Source organism: Halichoerus grypus, chromosome 1 (assembly GCF_964656455.1).
Source record: "Halichoerus grypus chromosome 1, mHalGry1.hap1.1, whole genome shotgun sequence".
NCBI classification, from domain to species: domain Eukaryota; kingdom Metazoa; phylum Chordata; class Mammalia; order Carnivora; family Phocidae; genus Halichoerus; species Halichoerus grypus.
This window is the reverse complement of record NC_135712.1, coordinates 165,636,014-165,655,730: the sequence shown is the minus strand read 5'-3', so window position 1 is coordinate 165,655,730 and position 19,717 is coordinate 165,636,014. Positions and strand designations below refer to the sequence as shown.

Here is a 19,717-nt window from a genome sequence, read left to right as displayed (position 1 = left end):
TGTCAAAAGAATATGAGTCTTCATTTTCAAAGGGCAAAGCAGAAAAGGGACTGGGAGGGAGCTAAGTCTCAGCTATGACTTTGTTCACCATCTGAGATTGACACAAAAGAGGATACACTCCTGATTCTTAAATGAGGTTCCTTTAAGATCAATAGGAGGCTCAACATCCAATCCACTGGGTGAGCCACTGTTACTGTGGAACATTGTACTGTCATCCTCTGAACAGCTGACACTTGCTAAGCACTCACTTGTACCAGTATAAACTAAAAGAGGGATAGATGGATGGATGGATGGATGGATGGATGGATGGATAGATGATGGGTTGATAGATGGATAGATAGAGATAAATAGACACAGAAATGTATCATCATCTTTCAATCTCAAAAGGTACTACTCTTTCCATTTTATAGGAAACTGAGGCTTCTGAAGTTTGTTACTTGCTCTAGTCACTCATTCAATCTGTTAGGCGACTTTACATTCCCTCCCTTTTGATGATTAAACTGTGTGAGGTAGATGCATATAACTTTTCTTAGAACCACCCCCAGAGACAGAGATGTGGCCTCGGTGGGGCCCAGGGTCCCCCTGCATATAGCAGCGCTGTACAGAGAGAAAGAGAAAGGCAGCAAAATCGACTTCTGGAGGAAAGTCCATCACTTCATTATGGGAAAGGTCATGGTCTGATAATTCTCACCTGGATACGAATTAAAATATGTCCAAACCCATTTTAGAAAAGCTTTTGAATAAAGTTTTTAAAATTCAATCCATAATCACATATTGAATAACTCTTTAATTCACTGGTGAATCCCAAATACCTAGTACAGCACCTGATATATAGTAGGTGCTCAACAGGTATGTACTGGATTTTTATTGAATTTTTATTTGTGTGGAAGGTACTTCCTGAAGGCCTATTCAGGGTCTCTGGTTCTTCCTAACCAGATGCTTTCTAGTAGAAATGGCAATATTTCTTTTAAAACAAGAATGGAAGGAGCACAGGCCTTGGGGGGAAGTTCTGGTCAAGCTATTTGCTGCAAATCAAATTTGCAGAAGACTCCTTAGCTTCTTGGAGCCTTAGGGTCTCATCTGTAAAATGGGAATAGAGATATCTCTACATCACAGGACTATTCATAAATAACCATACAATGGATCCTGCCTTGAAGGAAAGCATTCCAGGCTATGAATACCATAAGGTGGGATCCCAGGGCCCCGACCATTAAGCCACTCTCCCCTCGTGGGTTTCCAGGCCCCACATTCCCGAGCAGCTGTGGGAGGACCAAACCAGCAGCTCCATCTGGCCAGGAGAGGGTCTGGGCCCCTTGGCTGCCTCCAGCTGCACTTCTCTGGTTCCACCACCAAGATAGCACTGTAGGGCCCTCAGGCTTCACCCTGATAGCCTGTGTGATTAGCATCCAGCTCACATTTATTTCTCCCGGTCCTCCATGCCTGTCTACCTGGGGCCTGACACAGTCAAACAGCAGAGGGGGAAGTACTCAGGTTTATCCATGAAAACAAACTGCTGCTTTTCAGAGAACCACACTAAACACAGGTTCCCTTCCATGATGCATGAGCCCAGCACCAAAGGCCAGCACCAGAAGTCACCGGCAGGTCCCCACAGTTTCCAAGTGACTGCACTTAGGAGGTGCTCAATAAACATCTGATAATCAATGAATATTATATTTCCATTCCTCTGTCCAGACCTGGATAATGAGGCAGAATGATGGAGATTTATGCCTCAAGTGCATAAGCCCAGAAATGTTAAATTCCTCAGGGTCACACAACAACTCACACCCAAAGCTTGATACCCCAAGATCAAAGTCTTCCTATAAAGAATGGGGGGTAATGGTTTTCTTTATATATAAGGGGTCTGCCATCAATGATGGTGTTATAGGTGTTGGGAACACATACAGTGTCTCCCTTAATCTCCAACAGCACTACCTTCTGATCTCCATGTTACAGTTGAGAAAATGAAAATCCAGAGAGTGAGAGAAAGTGGAAAAGGCAAGATTTGAACTCTGGAATTCTGACCTGAGTGTATTATATTGGTTGGCTCTACAAAGGTTTTGATGAATCCTATTAAAGTCAGAAAGAGAGAGAGTGAGAATCAGTTTTCACAGTTTTTTTTTTTTTTATTATTTCAAAATTTGCAGATTTTTACAAGACATACAGACTTGAGGAGCTTGGAGTTGGCGAGCAAACAAAAACCAAGCCAGCATGATTTCGATTTCTGCTCCAAGGCCGGACAGAGTTAACAGACAGATGCAGGCATTAGGATCTGCTTTGGCAGAGGGAGCCTAAAATAGCTGCTGTCCTATTCCTTGCCTCTCTCTCCAACCATCATTCATTAATTTCTGCTTTGTGGGCGCCGAGGCTCACTGGCTACAGACAAGTCATCTGGCCTCACAGCTTTTTCTGCAGCAGGGTAATAAATGGTCACAAGGACCCAGCAGGAAATGGATGAGGGGGCATGTCGAGGTCATGATATAGCTTCTGGATGCCCATGGTCCAGCGGGAATCCCTGAATCTGAATAGATTCCCTCCATGACCCCAAGATCATCTTCATGTTACATCATCTTGGCCAGCACTTGGAAGGATGGTTTGTGGTCCTCTGATGGGGACAGTAAGTTGTCACAGTGACTTGTGTGCTGTGCACCCCCAGGATGCAGGTTCCTGGGGATCGCTAAATATACTGCATGCCTGCTTCTTTAATCTGAGGACGGTAATGGGACAAAGCCACATGTCCAGGACCAATCACAGGCTCAAACCAGGCCCTCAAGACATATTTAGTGAATGAACGAATGAGTGAGTGAATAAGTGAACTGCTTTGAGTCTTAGTGTCCTTGCTGGTTAGGTCATCCTACTACAGAAACTCTCCTGTGGGTTAAAGATGAACATGCTATTTTTTTCTTACTTTAAAAGCTAAGTGTTGTACAAGTGTTACTTGTGATTGGAAATTTAGCACTTGCCTTTAAAAAAATCTCAACTCATATCAACTCAGCAAACAGTTCCCAAGGGTCTGTTCCGTGTTCTGTTCTAAGCCACGCTCGGGGGCTGCCGAGATGAAGAGACACAGCGGGCTGCAGGAGCTCTGCTTCTGAGAGGGAGGTGTCTTCCCCGTGGACCCCAGGACACATGGTGGATTCCCTAAGGGGCCTCGTGGGGAGTTGAGAGACAAGAGAACACATACTAGCCCCCTGAGGCACTCAGCAGGTTCCAGGGAATTTCTCTGTGTCCCACAACAGACTCGTCTGCTTACAGTCATCTATCACTGTGTGCCTAAACATCGACATGAAGGGCTGGGGCCTGAGATCAGACAGAAATTGTTATGAACATCCATTTTCCCCCAAACAGGACTGAGAGGAGGATTAAATGAGACAAGGCAGGCAGGTGTTCCTGACATGCTGTATCACAAACCACAAAACAGTGAAATCACTACACAACAAACAGCCAGTGTGGACAGGTAAGACCTAAGCCTTGATGATGGTGGATTCTCAGGGTTGGGGTGGGAAATGTGCTGGTGATGACAAACTTGAAAAGAAAATATGTGGCATCCTCAAGGTCAAGGGTATGCAATCAACACTTCACAGCTCTCTTGGAGGGTAAAGCCGATACATCATTGCGAAGGACCTCATGCTGCCTTTGGCTATCTGTGCTGGCACTGGCCAACCCGTAAATGGGTACAACTCACTCTTCCCTTCCACAGATATCTAAATGCCTCCCAAGGCCCAGGTCTGCTCTAGGGTGGGGGGACTGCAAGGAACAAAAGAGCCACAATTCCCTGCCCTCATGGGCCTTATGTTCTAGGGAGCTGGGCTGGCTTCAAAGTCAGCAAAGTGTACACCAAAGCTTGGCCCTTCCTTTATTTGACTGTGGTTCTTCATTCTTTTTAAAATAAATGCCCGATTCTGCTTCTTGCTCTTTTTTCCCAGTGATATACTCTGGGGCTAGAACCATATTAGTACACAGAGACCTGGATCTACCTCATTTGTTTCTGTTCTATGGAATTCCTTGGTGTAGCTGCTCTGTGGTTTATTTAACCATCCCCTGTTGTGGGACGATCACTAGAACATGAACCTCACACGGGCAAGGACTTGGGAGACTATTTTGTTCATGGTTCTATCCCCAGAGCCTGGCATAGTGCTTGGCACACAGTAGGCACTCATCGAATGATTATTAGGTGAAAGAATACATTTGGGCTGTTACCAGGTTGTTTCTGATGCTTTGGTATCAAACAGTGTCAGTGACCATCTGCATAAGCCTCCCGGGGCATGAGACCATGTCTTTATGATAGACACTAGCAATAGTGTGCATTTGCTAGGCCAGGGAGTCTGGGTATTTATTTTTAACTTTTTATTTGGAAATGATTATAGATTCACAGGAGGTTGCAAGGAAATGTGCAGGGAAGACCCAGGGTCCCTTCCCCCACCCTCCCCCAAAGTCAGCATCTTGTATAAATCAAGTACAGTATCAAAACCAAGAAATGGGCACTGGTACAATCCACAGATTATTCATATCACACCAGTTACCCAGGCACTTGTGTGGGTGTGCACTTGCACACACGCATGTGTAGCTCTATGCAATTTTATGACATGTACCCCTGTGTAAACACCACCACCACCAAGATACTCAACTGTCCCATCACCACAAGACCCCCTTCTTTCCCTCTTTATGGCTATGTGCCCCTCTCCTCATCCCCAACCCTTGACAACCACTAGCCTGTGCTCCGTCTCTATGTCATTTCACTAATGTTACCCAAATGGACTCATGCACTGTGTATGCTTTGGGGACTATGCCTTTTTTACTCCTTCAGGTTCATCCAGCTGGTTGAGCGTATCAACAGTTCATTCCTTTTGACTGCTAAGTAGTATTCCACGAGCTGGTCATACCACCGTGTATGTAACCCTCACATGCATTTTTAATTCTAACAGATATTGTGGAATCATCCCCTCGATGGGCCAGGGCATGGAAACTCTACTTGGCACCGTCTACGGCACCTATTTTCCCCATGTTCTTGCCAATACTTCAGAACGTCAAACGTTTTCCTGCCAGCCTCATGAGTGAAAATTGACCTCTCCTTGTCTGGGGGGGCATCCATTTTTCTGATTCCGCAGATAGGACTCTTGTGGAAAACTCTTTGCACAGCGAGGGAATCTTGGGGGCCAGGAAGACTTTAGGAGAGAGGGTTACTCACTGTGACAGCCCTGGGGGCCAACCGTGGTGCTGATGGTGGTGTAAAGTGAAGGCATTGAGGGCCCCAGTTAAAAGTCTGCCTGGATGAAAAGCCTTTCCAGAGTGTCTTTGCTATCAAGAGGTGCCATCATATTTCCCCACTCCTTGAATTTGGGGTGATCTCATGACTTGCTTTGGCCAACAGAATGTGCTGGAAGTGACACTGTGCCAATCCTGGACTTGGATCTCAAGAGTCCTTGTGTGCTTCTGCTCTCTGACACTGCCATGTGAACGAACCCAGGAGAGCTGCTGGAGGATGAGACATTGCATGGAGGAGGGATGAGCCACCCCTAGGCCAGCCCAGAGTCAGCCGACTGCCACGCATGGGAGAGAGCCCGCCAGGATCAACAGAGTCTACAGATGTGGGAGGAAACCCAGCCAGGACCAGAAGAACCATCCAGATGTCCTGCAGACTTGCCAGCAATAGTATGAATTTACTGCTTTAAGGCACCAAGTTTTGGGCCGTTTGTTATGTAGTAACAGCTAACTGATACAGCAGTGCAAGAGAAAAGTTTCCAGCCAGACAAAGCTGCCTGGGCTCTGTGACAACTGCACAAGATGGATTTGAAGGAGTCTCTGGCAAATGAAGTCTCAGATATCTCTGTTCCAATATACAAAAGTCCCAGACAAGTTCCCCCGCTCAATCCGCGGCCCTCAGCCACCCACTCTGAGTAAGGAACTTTAACAACTTCTGTCAAAGACAGCTCCCATCTTAACATGGCAGTGGGTGAGAAACCCAAAGTGGCGAAGATGCCTCCTCCCCAGCCTCACCCTCGGAGACACGGTGTTTGCAGTTAAAAATACTCTTTCCCCTCCTCTCAAAAATGGAAACTGTCCAGGGTCAGCCTCCCACACACTTCCACTCAATTTCTGACTCTGGTTATAAAACCTTGTGCCTAAAAATAGATTTCAAGGGGATTTCATAGACATGTTCTCAGGCATAATTGCAGTGTTCCTGCAAACTTTGGAGAAATTCAATTTTAGTCTTTGAACACACACTCTTCAAAGCCCGGCCCCCAGGTATTAAGCATCAAGAAGAGCTGTGATTGATTCCTCTCCCTCCGATTCTCCCACAAGCAGGGCAGGTGTCAGGTGCAGCTCTTCTTCCCAACGCACTCCTGCCTCATCTTGTTTTAGCTGTTCACCCATGTCCCCACCTCCAAATTGCCCAGCCCAGGGTTTGCACATCTGCCTAGTCCTTGCTGTCTGCCTGGCCTCTGGCTCCTCCTTGCTCTTCCCTCTATCTTCTGCCCTTCCCTTCCTCTGCTTCTCCAGTACAAAGTCAATCCCGACACCCCCTCACTCCTTTCTGATCCCATTTGTCATCGCAGCCTCCCCTTCCCCTTCACACAAGTGCAGAGTTTAGAATGAGGGAGGATGCTAGAAATCAACTGGGCCAACCTCCTTAGTTTACAGATGAACCCTGGAGAGCCAGGATGATGGGAGCAATGAAGTCAAGGTCAAATGTGGAGGAAGTGACCAAGGCAGAACTAGAACCCAGGACCCCTACACCAACAGAGTCACCTCCAGCTCTGGTTAGTTATCCATCAAGTTCTAAACAACAGCGGCAACAATACTGATAATAGTTCCATTGATTAAATTCTTATTATATGCCAGGCACTGGGCACAGATTTAATTATTACCATCATTTTATATATGAACAAACTGAAGTATAGAGAAGTGAGGTGTCCTGCCCAAAGTCATAGCTATTAACCGGCCGATCGAGGATCTGAAGTCAGGTTTGATGCCAAAGACTGCAGCTCAAGTCTGCCCCGAATCCTGTTATAAACACTTCTTCTACTGGGATGTTTGCCCCTGCATTTTCACTGCACCAAGCCTTTTCTAGGCCCTCCTGTCAGTTTCCAGGCTCCTGTTCCCATTCACTCCACTACCTGCTGGTCCTCAGTGGGCCCTCTTTGGCCATCATGGCCCCTTTGCAGGAGGGAGCCAGCTTTAAAGAATGGATTTGCTTTCTCAGACAAACTCCACTACTTCCTGGCTCTGTTGAGTGGGGCAAGCAACCTCACCCTCTGAGCCTTAGCTTCCCCACCTACAAAATGGGGAGAGAATGAACCACCTATTAGAGGCACAGGAAAGATAAGACAATATAAATCCAAGTAGGATGACCTGCACACAGTAGGTCTTCAAGAGTGAGTCCCCTTCAGGCCTAGTGGATGCCTTCCCTGCCTCAAATCCATCAGGCTCACATCCACTCTCTGAGTACACAAGTGTTTTTCTCCACTACCCACCTCTGCCTTTCATGGCATCTGGTCCCTAATGGGCCTCATCCTACTTCTCTGGGTACCTATGGAGACATTTACCTCCGTGGCATGTCCAGACTATGCCAGAGTCCAGGCCCTAATTCCACATCTTTTTTGGGTTCAAGTGTCTTCTCCACAACTGCACTACAATATCTTTGAGGGCAAAGCTATTCTCTGAGAAACCAAACCCACCCCCCAAATTGACAGAGCATTGGCATTGCTGGTGCACAGGGAATCCTAAAATCTCAGGGTTTGATGGAGTCTCCAGAAACACCTACTGGTTTCATTCATTCATTCATTCATTCATTCAATGAATATCTTCCTCAGTATCTACCATGTTCCAAGCCCGGTGCTAGCCTGTGAAGGGCACAGGAAGGGATAAACCCCAATCCCCTGTCCTCTCACAGCTTCCAGCCTAGTGGGGAAGCCAGGAGAGTGAGTGCACAGTTGGGCAGACTCTGGGGGCTGCCTCCCCAGGGGCCATTCCTTCCTCCTTCCTGGCTGGCAGAGCCCTGACTATGCCCCGGATTGACAGCTTCAGAGCTAAGTCCTGCCCCTTTTAAGCTTTTGGTCCCATTCCCTTGGCTGTGACTGGTTTAGGCATGGCCATGTGACCCAATTCCAGCCAATGAGACACAAGAGGAAGTCGGCTGGGGAATTCTGGGAAAGATTTCCTACCTGATAAAAGAAGCGCAGAGAGGCCCTCTTTTATCTCCCAGGTGCTGTGACATCTGCAGGGAATGGTCCTGCCAAGGGAGCTCCTCCTGGCTGATGATGGCAGAGGAGAAAGACAGACCATAGGCTACTGTCGTATGGATGAGCACTGGAATTACCCACCTGCAGAGCTTTTGATTATGTGAGGTAAGAAAGGGTCTTACTGTTTGCCAGTTGAGTCAGGGTATCCAATTCATTGAAACCAAAAGCCAACTCCCTGGTTCAGCAGTTAATACACAATAGTTAATGCTCTGGGGTGGGGTGGGTGGGGCGCCTTGAGGAAAAGTTTCACAAAGAAGTCACATTTGACCAGTCTTCCTTTTCAAGAGTGAGAAATAGTTGGCCAGTCAGACGAGTTGGCATCTGCAAAGTCTGGAAGCATGAGCTAGCCCAGGATGTGGGCAAAGGAAAGGTCTGGAGCCCACATATTATAAATGAAGACAACAGCTCCTTTTGCCACATCCTCTCCAGGCCTCGCTTTGCTTCTCTGTAAAATGGGACAGAGACCTTCCTCACAAGGTGGTGGTGAGGCCTGAATGGGACTGTGCACATGAAAGTGCTTGTAATTGCCTGGTCCTACCTAAATCATAGCTGTCATCTACATTCGGCCTTTGCCTGAGGGATGGCTCATCTAAAGCTGTCCCCTCCCTCCAAATTTCCAGCCTGGCTGCAATCTCCTTTTCATCTCTTCCTTCAACCCTTTGCAGGCTGCCCTTAAGTTAGAAATGATTTCTCTATTTGACCGTACCACAGTTCTCTTCTCTTCTTTCATTCTGAACAGTTCCACCTAATTCAGTGACTCCATTCAGGAATTCATCCTCAGGAGATGCCTGGCTGCATGCCCAGGGGTCCACACACCAGAATGTTCATCATAGTGTTGCCTATAATAGCAAAATTCTGGGGGCGCCTGGGTGGCTCAGTTGGTTAAGCGACTGCCTTCGGCTCAGGTCATCGAGTCCCGCATCGGGCTCCCTGCTCAGCAGGGAGTCTGCTTCTCCCTCTGACCCTCCCCCCTCTCATGTGCTCTCTCTCTCTCATTCTCTCTCTCAAATAAATAAATAAAAAATCTTTAAAAAAAAATAGCAAAATTCTGGACACAACCTGAGTGCCCATCAGGAAGGGACCCATTAAATAAATTATGACACAGCCACTTATAAAAGATGAAGGAGAGGTATATTTATTGTTATTTAAGATGTCCATATACTATTATTGAGTGAGAGATAGGTACAAAAAAAAAAAAAAAAACCCTACTATTTACTTATCAATCATAGAGAAATGTCTGGAAAGACATTTGGCAAAATATTAGTGGAGATTAGTTCTTTTTAATGGAATTTTATTTATGTTTAACTTTCTTTTTTTTAGAGATTTTATTTATTTATTAGATAGAGAGAGAGAGAGGGAGGGAGCATGCGAACACAAGCAGGAGGAGAGGCAGAGGAAGAGGGAGAAGCAGGCACCCCGCTAAGCGGGGAGCCCGATGTGGGGCTCAATCCCAGGACCCTGGGATCATGACCTGAGCTGAAAGCAGACACTTAATGGACTGAGCCACCCAGGTGTCCCTATGTTTTACTTTCTTTATGCTTTTCAATATCACTTGCACTTTCTATAATCATTATGTAACATGTCTATAATCCACAGCTAAAAGCTATTTTTATTTTGAAAGGGAAAAATATAGAGCGAATTGAAGCTAAGATCCACTTCTTTGGGCAATCTCACCTAAAGTCATGTGTGACAGGATTGGAGAGTTTGCGCTGGTTCTGCTAAGCTGGAACCCGCTCCATGGCATCTCTGCTCAGACATTTGCTGGTGTGGTGAGCTCACTATTATGCTAGGCCAAGCTCTAACAACTAGAGAGTTCTCTCACATTGAACAAGAATCTCACTCTTAGTCCTAATGCTGCCTTCTGTGCCTCACAGAACAAGCCTGATGCTTCCCTCTTCCCCCATGCACTTGTCACACTCAACCCCAGTCACTCATCAAGTGACATGATTTCCTGGGGGACTGCCCCATTTCTAGGCAGGGCACGAGTAAAGACCTGGAGATGTGCAAGCATCTCTGCAAGCATGCCGCGAACTTGTCCGGAAGAGCATGGGGCACATGTGGGGACAGATAAGGCCAGCGTGAAATTGGAAAGGTCCATATATGCCATGCTAAGGAGATTGGCCGTCACCTCATAGGGCATGGTTCTCACTTGTTTTGTATTCATAACACCTTCATACACTAAAAATTTGGCATCACACTTGAAGGAATTAAAGGACTCAAAAATACCTCTAAACAAATAGTGATTATTTCAACTCATTCCCTACTTGTATCAGTCAGGATGGGCCAGGTTATGCTGCAGTAACAAATAAGTCCAAAGTGCCAGTGCTAAAAGCATGGTCTCCTCACTGATGCTATATGCACATTATGGGTTGACGTGAGGCTCTATACCATTCTCACTCAGAAATTGACTTAAGGGAGGCTACATCTCCATGCTACTTCAATTGCCAAGGGAGGAAAAGGGGAAAGTGGCCAACAGTGTTGTGCAGGTTATTAGAGATTGTACCCAGAAATGACACATGTCACTTCTCAAAATTCATTGGCCAAAACAAGACACAGAGCTATAACTAATATCAAAACAGGCAAGGAAGTTTATTATGTGCCTAGAGAGTACAGAGCTGGAAATATTTCTTTATCACTAATGACTAACCAAATTACTACATTAAAAAGAAGAGGGAGCAGAGAAAGAGGGGGAGGATGAAGAGGGCAAGGGAGGGAGGTATTTATGATCCAGGCTCTTTGCTAAGCACTCTACAAATCTTAATTCTTAAACCAATCCTATGCACTACTTTTATCTTCTTTCTTTTACTGCTGAGGAAACTGAGGCACAGGGAAGTTAAGCCACTTGCCCAAAGTCACACAGCTGGTAAGAGGTCTATCCAGAATTGTTCCTAGGCACTCTTAACCATCATTACATTACTGAACAAACAGTCAACTATGAATCAGTGCCAATAAAAACATTCAGTTATTTCAGAATTCAGCCTGTTGCCCTTTGCACGGATTTGCTGAGAACTTTCCAGGCTTCATGTTCTTATCTACTCCTGATGGCAACGTTTGGGAGATTCCATTCAACATGACATCTCTGTCCAATGCCAGTTTATTGCACACTGTGCCTCTTATATCCCACCTACATGTTGGGCCCTCTTTACACCCCAGCCCCTCATGACCCACCCAGCACTATGTTATGACTACTGGATGTTCACCTCAACAGCTCATTTCTTCAAACAGCGTCAGAAGCATATTTTTCAAGTTGCTCACACACTGACGGCCCACCTGTGAGTTTTGTTGGACTGTGATCACTGCTTGGCAAGGTGCCCTCATCCCAGGCTTTTGTTGTTGCTGTTGGGGGGTGGTGACTATTTAGATTGTATAAGAAATCCATTCACCCAACACACATTTATTAACCATCTACTATGTGTCCAAAAAGTGTAGCGGCAGTTGGGAAACAGACGCTGGGGTGGAGGCCTTTGGGCACTGCCCCCCTCCCCCTTACACCCTCCCCTACCAGGGCGTAACACATCACGGCTCTTTGACATCCTGGCCCCATGAAACCAGGAAGGATCCGTTAGAAACATCTCCATACCAGCAGGCTTCCTGCTACCCAGAGGGCGCCACACAGTGAGGCCAGCTTGGAACTAGAAACACGGGGGCTGGGTTTGAGATGTGGCTTCATCAATGAGTAACCCCCTTATGGGGAAAGGAAGCTGGTATTTATCAAGCCATATTATAGGTTTGCTGTGAAGATGGAAAGATAGAGAGATAGGTGAAAAATGCTCTATAAATGACAAGCTGATGGTGATGATGGCAATGATCACTGCCATCAAGAAAGTACCTACTGCATGCCAGGCACTGTTCCAAGAACTTTACTGGTCTTAATTCTTGTCATTCTTCACAAAAGTCCCCATGAGGTAGGTGCTCTTAGTATCCTGTTTTGCACATGAGGAAATAGCTGCTGTTGAAGCCACTCACCCAAGATCACACAGATGCGGTTAGAAAGCGATGGCACCAGGACAGTAAGCTCAGCAGGCTGGCTCAGATGGTAGATGCTCTTGTGTACACTTGGGCTATTTTCTCTCTAAACGTGGACTGCACAGCTGTTGTTTTCTCTTTTTGATTCCTTAGTACTTGTGTGAACTTTGGGGGAAAGGGGGGGCACGTTCTTGCCTGAAATCATAAACGTTCACTCATTACTTGGTTCATTGTTGTTGTGCATTGAATTGTGTCCTCCCAAGAGACATGTTAGAGTCCTAACCCCAGTACCTGTGAATGAGACCTTATTTAGAAATAGGGTCTTTGCAGATGTAATCAACTTTAGATGAGGTCATACTCAATAAGGATGGACCCTATTCCAAAATGACTAGTATCCTTATAAGGGGAGAAAGATTTGGAAATAGAGACAGACAGAAGAAAGACAGCTGTGTAAAGAGAGAGGCAGAAATTGGAGTGATGTAGCTACAAGCTAAGGAACAGCAAAGATTGTCTGTTACCATCAGAAGCTAGGAAGAGGTGAGGATGATTCTTCTCTACAAGTTTCAGACACAGTGTGGCCCTGCCGATACCTTGATTTTAGACTACTAGCCTCCAGACCTGAGAGACTAAATGTCTGCTTGTTTTAAGCATCCTAGTTTGTGGTAATTTGTTTTGGCAACTGATACAATCATGTATTGAGCATCTCCTATGTTCCAGACATACTGGGAATAGGACATTAAAAGAGACAGGAACTCAGACTTTAACACGTTCACAGTCTGGTGGATCTGGCTTATATAGCATTCTGCTCTAGAGGGAAAAAAAAAACAGTAAGTAGTGGTTTGAATAGCAGGAGACATGAATTCTAGGTCTAGTTCAGCCGCCTTAAAATGCTGTGTGACCTTGAAGAAGTCACTTTCCCTCTCTGGACCTATCTTTTCACTTTTTCTATAAAATCAAGGAGTTGGCCCAATTACTTCTCAAGGGGTATCCTAGCTTTAAAGTTCTATGACCTGCTGGGGTGAGGACAAGCAAGAAGGGGCAGGGAAAGCATGGGCAGCCTTCCATACCCCTCCCACCACCCTCTTTATGGAGCTCCGGCACTCCAGGGCACTATTCCACTGCCCTCATCATTCCAGGGCCAGGTACCAGACAACTAGGGACAGCCTCTATACCCTAGAGCCAAGCCTAAACCTGTTTACCCTGCCTTGCCTGTTCCTTCCCGTGGAAACCACAATAAAGTCTCCTGTCCACCTTTTCTTCCTGCCTCCCTCTGACTGCTGACCGAACGTGGTGCTTCCCTTGTGGTGTGGTGTGGCCGGCCCCTCCTCTTGGGAACTGTAACAAGCTGTCTCTTCAATGGCCGTCGTTTCCGATCTATTGGCCTCACCATACCTACATCATAATAAACCTGTATTTAAAAATAAAGACAATATCATCTACCTCACAGGAGTGTCATGAAGTTTAAAGATTAAATATGGGAAAACGGTCTCTCTCACACAGCATCAGGCATATGGCAGGGGCTTTCACAATGGTACTCTCTTTTCTCTCTCCCCATCCATATTTTTCCCCTATGCCTTCCTTCTCCCATCTCTGTCTCACTCCATGGATTGGCTACATAATTTGTGGGACTCAGTGCAAAATAAAAATGTGGGGTCCCCTGTTCAAAAAGTATTAAGAATTTCAATATGGTGACCACAGAACATTAAATCAAGTACAGAGGCCCTTCTCAACACGGGACTCTGACTGCATAGGTCATGCACCCATGAAGCTGGCCCTGGGCCTTCCTCCTTTCCGACCTTCCATCAGGTTCCCTTCTGCTTCTCAAATCTCACTAGCCTGATTTTCCAATCTCCCAAAGCCCCAATATTGAGTCCCTTTTTTTGTTCTCTACTAATGGATTCAAATTTTTAGATACCTTAAAGATTTAATAATTCCACTTTCTTGTGAGGGGAGGAAAGGAGGCCAGTATAAATTAACGAAAGTCTGAGAAATAAGACATTACTAAAGGAATACTGTTTTATTACCCTCCGTTCTATATGGTGACAGAGGTGACATGGAGAGGAAGAGTGGAGGAAGTCGAAGCTTTTTGGATTTGATTTGACAAACAGAAAAGATTTCACCTATAACTTGTGATAAGCATATTCCTTTTTTGCAAGTGATGCTACTAAAAACCGTCTTTTAAGTAGGTTAATATTTCTCTTGTTGACAATCACTTCACTTGCAGAAAACTTTTTAATGCTACAGAAGCTGGTAAATTTCTTCTGCAGTGATTCTATATAACAAAATGATTTCATTGACCTTGCTGGCAATCTATAGTATAGATCGGGTTATAGACAATTCTTGTCAAAGGGAAATCCAGTCCAGCAAATTCTCTCTGCTCCCCAACTCTAGGATAGTCACATCTTCAGAGCATCATCTTCGAAGATGCAGAGTTCATCACGCACCACAGTACAACACTCCTCGACTTAATCTTCACTGGCTGCCGCCACGTTTCAGACCTAACTATTGTCCTGTCATAATTGGATCTAGACCTATTTGTGCAGCCTCCCCTGTACAACTAAAACCTGTGGTTGGGGTCATGCAGTTTGGGGTGAATTGAGGTATGGAGCATGCCCAGGTCCCACACAGTGCACACCCCCCATCTCCAAGCATTAACAATCTGGACCTGGACTGCCCTCCCCCAAACCTGCGCAGTCTGCCAAAATCCTAACTCATGTTTCAAGGTCCAGCTCAAAGGTCCTCTCCTCTGGGAAGCTGCCTCTGACATTTCCAGGCAGAATCCGTGCCTCCTTCTGCCCCCACAGCACGTCTATTAGAGCATTTGTGCTCCTGCCTAACAGTCATCTGTACACCTCTTTCCGAGAGAGAGTGTGCCCTTGGGCCCTGCATCTCACCCATCTCTGAGGAGGCAGGGCAGCCCAGCAGCTAAGTAGCAGAGGAGGTCCCAGCTCCAACGCTAACCAGCTGCATGAAGATGGTAACACCAGCTTCACAGCATTGTGAGGCTTCAATCAGATGATAACCCAAAAGTGCTTATTAGCACAGAGCCTGGCAAAAAGCAAGCTCAAAAAATATTAACAGCTCTCCCTGAACACTGGTATATAAACATGGGGTCACAAAATGGCCACACATCCCAGTTTGGCTGGACAGTCATGATTTATGCCTGTGGTCCTGGAGTTATTATTAATAATGCCCTCTCCCCTTCTCAAAAGTGTTTCAGTTTGGAAGACAATTTATATGACCACCTTTGACAGTTAGGACCAGGTCTATTTTATTTACCAGTGTGCCCCTGCCACATAAGCAGTGCTTAGTACATGTTAAATACTTAATAAAAATGTATCAAATGAATGTGTCTCCCATGCCTAGCAAGTGCCTGGCACCTGATAGGAGCTTCATAACTGCTAAATATGGCTGATTTCTCTGCATTTCCAAGCACCTCTTGACCCAGAGAGGGCATGAATCAAGGCTCAGTGAGTGAGTGAGTGAATGAATGAACACACTCCCTCCCTTCTCCTGTATTGCCAGTAGTACATCTGCAGGAAGGAATGACATCTCCCAGAGGTAGGGAGAAGATTGGGTCAGATGGAGGAGGTGAGGATGATGGTCTTCCCGTGAGACTGTGGCGAGGGGGTATCTCTTCCTGGGGCTGCAGCAGGTCCCTGTTTCCATTTCCCAGCTAGAAACTAGGGATTGATTTGCCCCATGCAAGCATCAGGAAACCACAACCAGTGGGTCCAGTGGGCTCTTGAGGGTGCCGAGACACTTGCCTCCACTAAACATTGCATATAAAGTACAGGTGCTCAGGGTTCCAGCAGGTGCTGCCTACCAGCAGCTGACATAGCCACAGGGGAGAAGTCACCTAAATCTAGGTGCCAGAAGCAGAAGGAAGAGAATAGGAATTACTTCTGCCCTTCTAGGCTCAGAAAGGAAATTTTACATGTTGGTAGCCAAAAATATTTGGATGCAGACCATGCACCAGACATGATAAGAAGAACTTCAAGAACATTAACTCAATCGTCAGAACAGCCCTATGAAGTAGCTACTCCCATTTTACACATGGGAAGTGAGTCAGAGTGGGGAAATGACTTGCCAGAGATCACACAGCCAGTAAGACAGTGTCCCAGAGCTCAAATCACCTGGAGGGCAGGGGTAGAAACCAAATAGGAGTCCTCTCCATCCCTCCCCAACCCAATATAAGAAAGCCCAGTTCTTGCTCCTCCTGGTCTGGCTGTGTGACCTTGGGTCTGGCTCAACCTCTCTGAGCCTCACTTCCCTTTTCCAAGGCTAACGTTCTAGGAAGCTAGGATATTCTCCATTTCCAGGACATCTCCTCCTCCTGAGACCACAGGCTTCAGGGTGACCAGAGCCTGGGTGAGTCCAGGCGTCCAAGAACATACTGATCCACCATGGGGGCCGGGGTTGGGAGGTACTTTCTCCACCCATTTTCTGAAGGAGCCCCTGCAGCTGGGCTGAAAAATCAAGCTGCGGATCTGACAGCCCAACTGAGTGTGGGGCTTAGGAGCTCTTGTGTCACCAGGTGGGGTACGGTAGGCATCTGCTTGGAGAAGGGCTGTGGGAAGGGTGAGGGAAGCCAGAAAAATGCGAGAAGAGAGCTGCAGAGAGCACCTGGTGGAGGGTCCTCCAGCACTTTGGCTCTTAGAAGCTAGGACAGAAACCGCCTTTGGGGAGGGTAGACGCCCCCAGCCCAGGGTCAATGTCCATTGCGCTCGTCATTTCCCCAGCCTGCAGGAATCTGGGCCTGAAGAAAGGGGGCCCCCTATACTGTAGGGGGGGGGTACGCCAGGCGGAGAAGTCAGAGCTAGCTAAGCAGGAGGAAATGGGGGGGCGGCTCTAACGCTCTGGACGCCCCCAGCTTCGGGGCTGTTCTAAGCCCGGAAAGTTTGCGCGCGGCAGGCGCGCGGTGCGCCCCCTCCCAGCGCCCGCAGGCACCGGGTCCGCAGGCGCCCACCCCGGCCCGCCCCGCCCGCCGCTCGGTGCCCGCTCAAGGTCACTGCTGACAAGGCGCCTGCCTCCGCGAAGCGAGGGGACCCAGGACGCGCTCCGGCTTAAGCTCGGATTCTGGCCCGCCGGGGCTTCCTGGGGTCGAGCGCGTTTGGAAAGGAAGCCGGCGGGGAGGGAGATAGAGACCGAAGGAGAGGGGAGGAGGCCCAGAGCCTCGGGCCCGGCCGCCCCTGCCTCACCTGCGCCGGCTCCGCGAGCGAGATGCTGCCGCTGCCGCCGCCGCTGCCGCCGCCACTGGTGCGCGCCCGGCCCGGCCCGGCCCCGCTGCGGCTGCGGCTCCTCTGCCGCGGCTGCCCCGCGCTCGCCTCGCCCCGCGGCCCCGCCGCCGCCCGCCTGCCTCCCTCCCTCCGCCGCCGCCTCTGCCACCGCTGCACTGCGCTCTGCCCGCCTCCCTCCCTCCCCTCCCCTCCCCGCTCCCTCCTCCCCCGCGCGCTCCCCCTCCGCCCTCCCCAAACTCCGCTCGGAAAGCGCCCCGCGGGACCCGGAGTGCGCCGTCCCGCCCGCGCCCCCCTGCACGCGCACGTCCGGGTCGGCCTCGGCCGCGGGAGGGGTCTGCAGCCTATCCCACGGGTGTGGTCTCCAGGTACTTCTAGTGGCAGCCGCCCCTTACTGCGCCCCATCCCCACCGTTAGCTTGACCCCTGGAGGGAAGCCACCCTCTCACCCTTCCCCCTGGGTCAGGATGTCCCAAGCCTCCCCTGCACAACTGAAACCTGTGGTTGGGGTCACGCAGTTTGTAGTGAATTGAGGTATGGAGCGGGCCTTTGGGGAGACCTAGCTTTGGGGGAGGGGGCTGGCTGGACCAATCCTAGGGAGTTTAGCTGGATGGCACTCAGACCCTGAGAAAGGACTCCGGTAGGGCAAGGGCACCTGTTGGGCCCAAGCCTCCAGCCTCTCAGGCCTAAGGCCTGGAGGAGACCAGGAAGAGGCCCTGCCTGAGGAGAAAGGCGAAAACCCCAGGCACACACTGAAAGCACCTCCTCAAAGCAGGCTTCCCCTCCTTGGCTCAGGCCCCAGGTCGCTGAAAAGCCTAGCTCCACCAGGAAGCTTGGCCACCTGACTCCAGCGCCTTGGTCTGCTCCATGCCATCAATTAATCATGCCCGCATGCTTATTTATTTATTGGCTTTATAAAAAGCCAAATGCACTGCTCACAGGAAGAGAGAAGATGGGCTCCCATGGGGGTGGGGGGCAGGGAGGGCCTGACCAGGAGGACTCCCCCTCCCCAGGCCTCTGCTTGGTGAACGAGGAGCTAGGGCTGGTGAGACCCTGAGCTCTAAGCGTCTGCAGCACCTGCTTTCAGGGAATGGCTGGGATGTTGCCACCATTCGTGGAGCCAAAATTCACCATGGGCTGTGCTCTGCAACCCTAGGATGGGGCAAACGATATTCAGTCTTGGGGGCTTAGGCACAGAAGAAAGAGAGGGGGCCTTGGAGGCCAGTGACCAGGAAGAAATGTGGCAGGTGTGAGAGGAGGTATCCCCAGGCTCTTGGCTCAGAGCACTCCGTTCTCACTGCTCTCACTTGGCTTGGCAGGCAGCATCTGTATCTCCTGCCACAGCCCTGTCCTATCTCTAGAGTGCCTAGAGGGCATCTCCCCAGGGATGCCCCCCCACCCAACCATATCTCCTCCCACCTTCCCAGTCCCCATTAGTGACACTGCCATGCCTCCACATGGTCAGCTCCACACGTCCCCATCACCAAAACCTCACTGATGGGGCCTCTGCAGTCTCCCTGGAATCTGCTCGCTGACCTCTGTTGAAGGGCCCTCCTTCAAGCCCCCAGCACCTCTCTTCTGGATTCTCACAGCTGGCATCCTATCTCCATCCTGCTGTCGCACTAGCCTTCATGGAACCAGATGTGGATCATGTCTATTCCTGCTCTAAAACCTTTCATAGCTCCCCAGTGCCCTTAGAAGTCCTATAACCTCAGGCTGCCATTTAAGGCCTTTCATGCCCTGTCCCCAAATGCCCTTTCCACTACTTTCCCACCTTAGTTCACAGTGTCCCTCCTTGACACTTAACACTATACCATGTCTATGTCTCTCTTCTGTTCCTTCCATGAAAATGCCTTTTGTCTCTCTCAGTCAGTCTCTGCCCAGTCATGGTGTCAAAGTTTGGCATTAGTTACAATCTCTTTTATGAAACCTTCAGAAACCAGCAGGCAAGCTGAAAAGTCAAAAGGAAAGGGTGTGAGAAGTCACAAAACGTGAGGCAACTCAGTGAAAAAGTGAGTGACACCACAAAAGTCCTAGTGACAAAACTCACCAGCTGTGTGACCTCAGGCATGCCCTCAACCTCTCTGAGCCCGTTGGTTCATCTGCTAAAAGAGTGATGAATTCCACAGCCTCCTCCAGTATAAGCACTCAACAAATGGTAGCTACAGTTATTCTTGAGCACCTATTGTGTGCGAAGCCTCTGGGATTTACAAGGATGATTTGGTAGGGATTGGAAGGACAGCAAGGACTATATAAACTCAAATGCCTATAAGGG

At 48.4% G+C, this 19,717-nt stretch overlaps 1 protein-coding gene across 10 annotated transcripts in view; it reads right to left on the bottom strand.

Annotated features, from left to right (window-relative positions):
* ATP2B2 (ATPase plasma membrane Ca2+ transporting 2) overlaps positions 1-17,541 on the bottom strand; it is a 374,078-nt gene extending 356,537 nt beyond the window's left edge. For 5 of the 10 annotated variants that reach the window (XM_036079860.2, XM_036079863.2, XM_036079864.2 and 2 more), the window contains exon 1: positions 17,408-17,541. The gene's annotated coding sequence lies outside the window, so the exon portion shown is untranslated. The remainder of the gene's footprint in view (positions 1-17,407) is intronic. The other 5 variants (XM_036079866.2, XM_036079865.2, XM_036079869.2 and 2 more) reach the window with 4 other exon arrangements.
* Between the last annotated feature and the right edge of the window lie 2,176 nt (positions 17,542-19,717).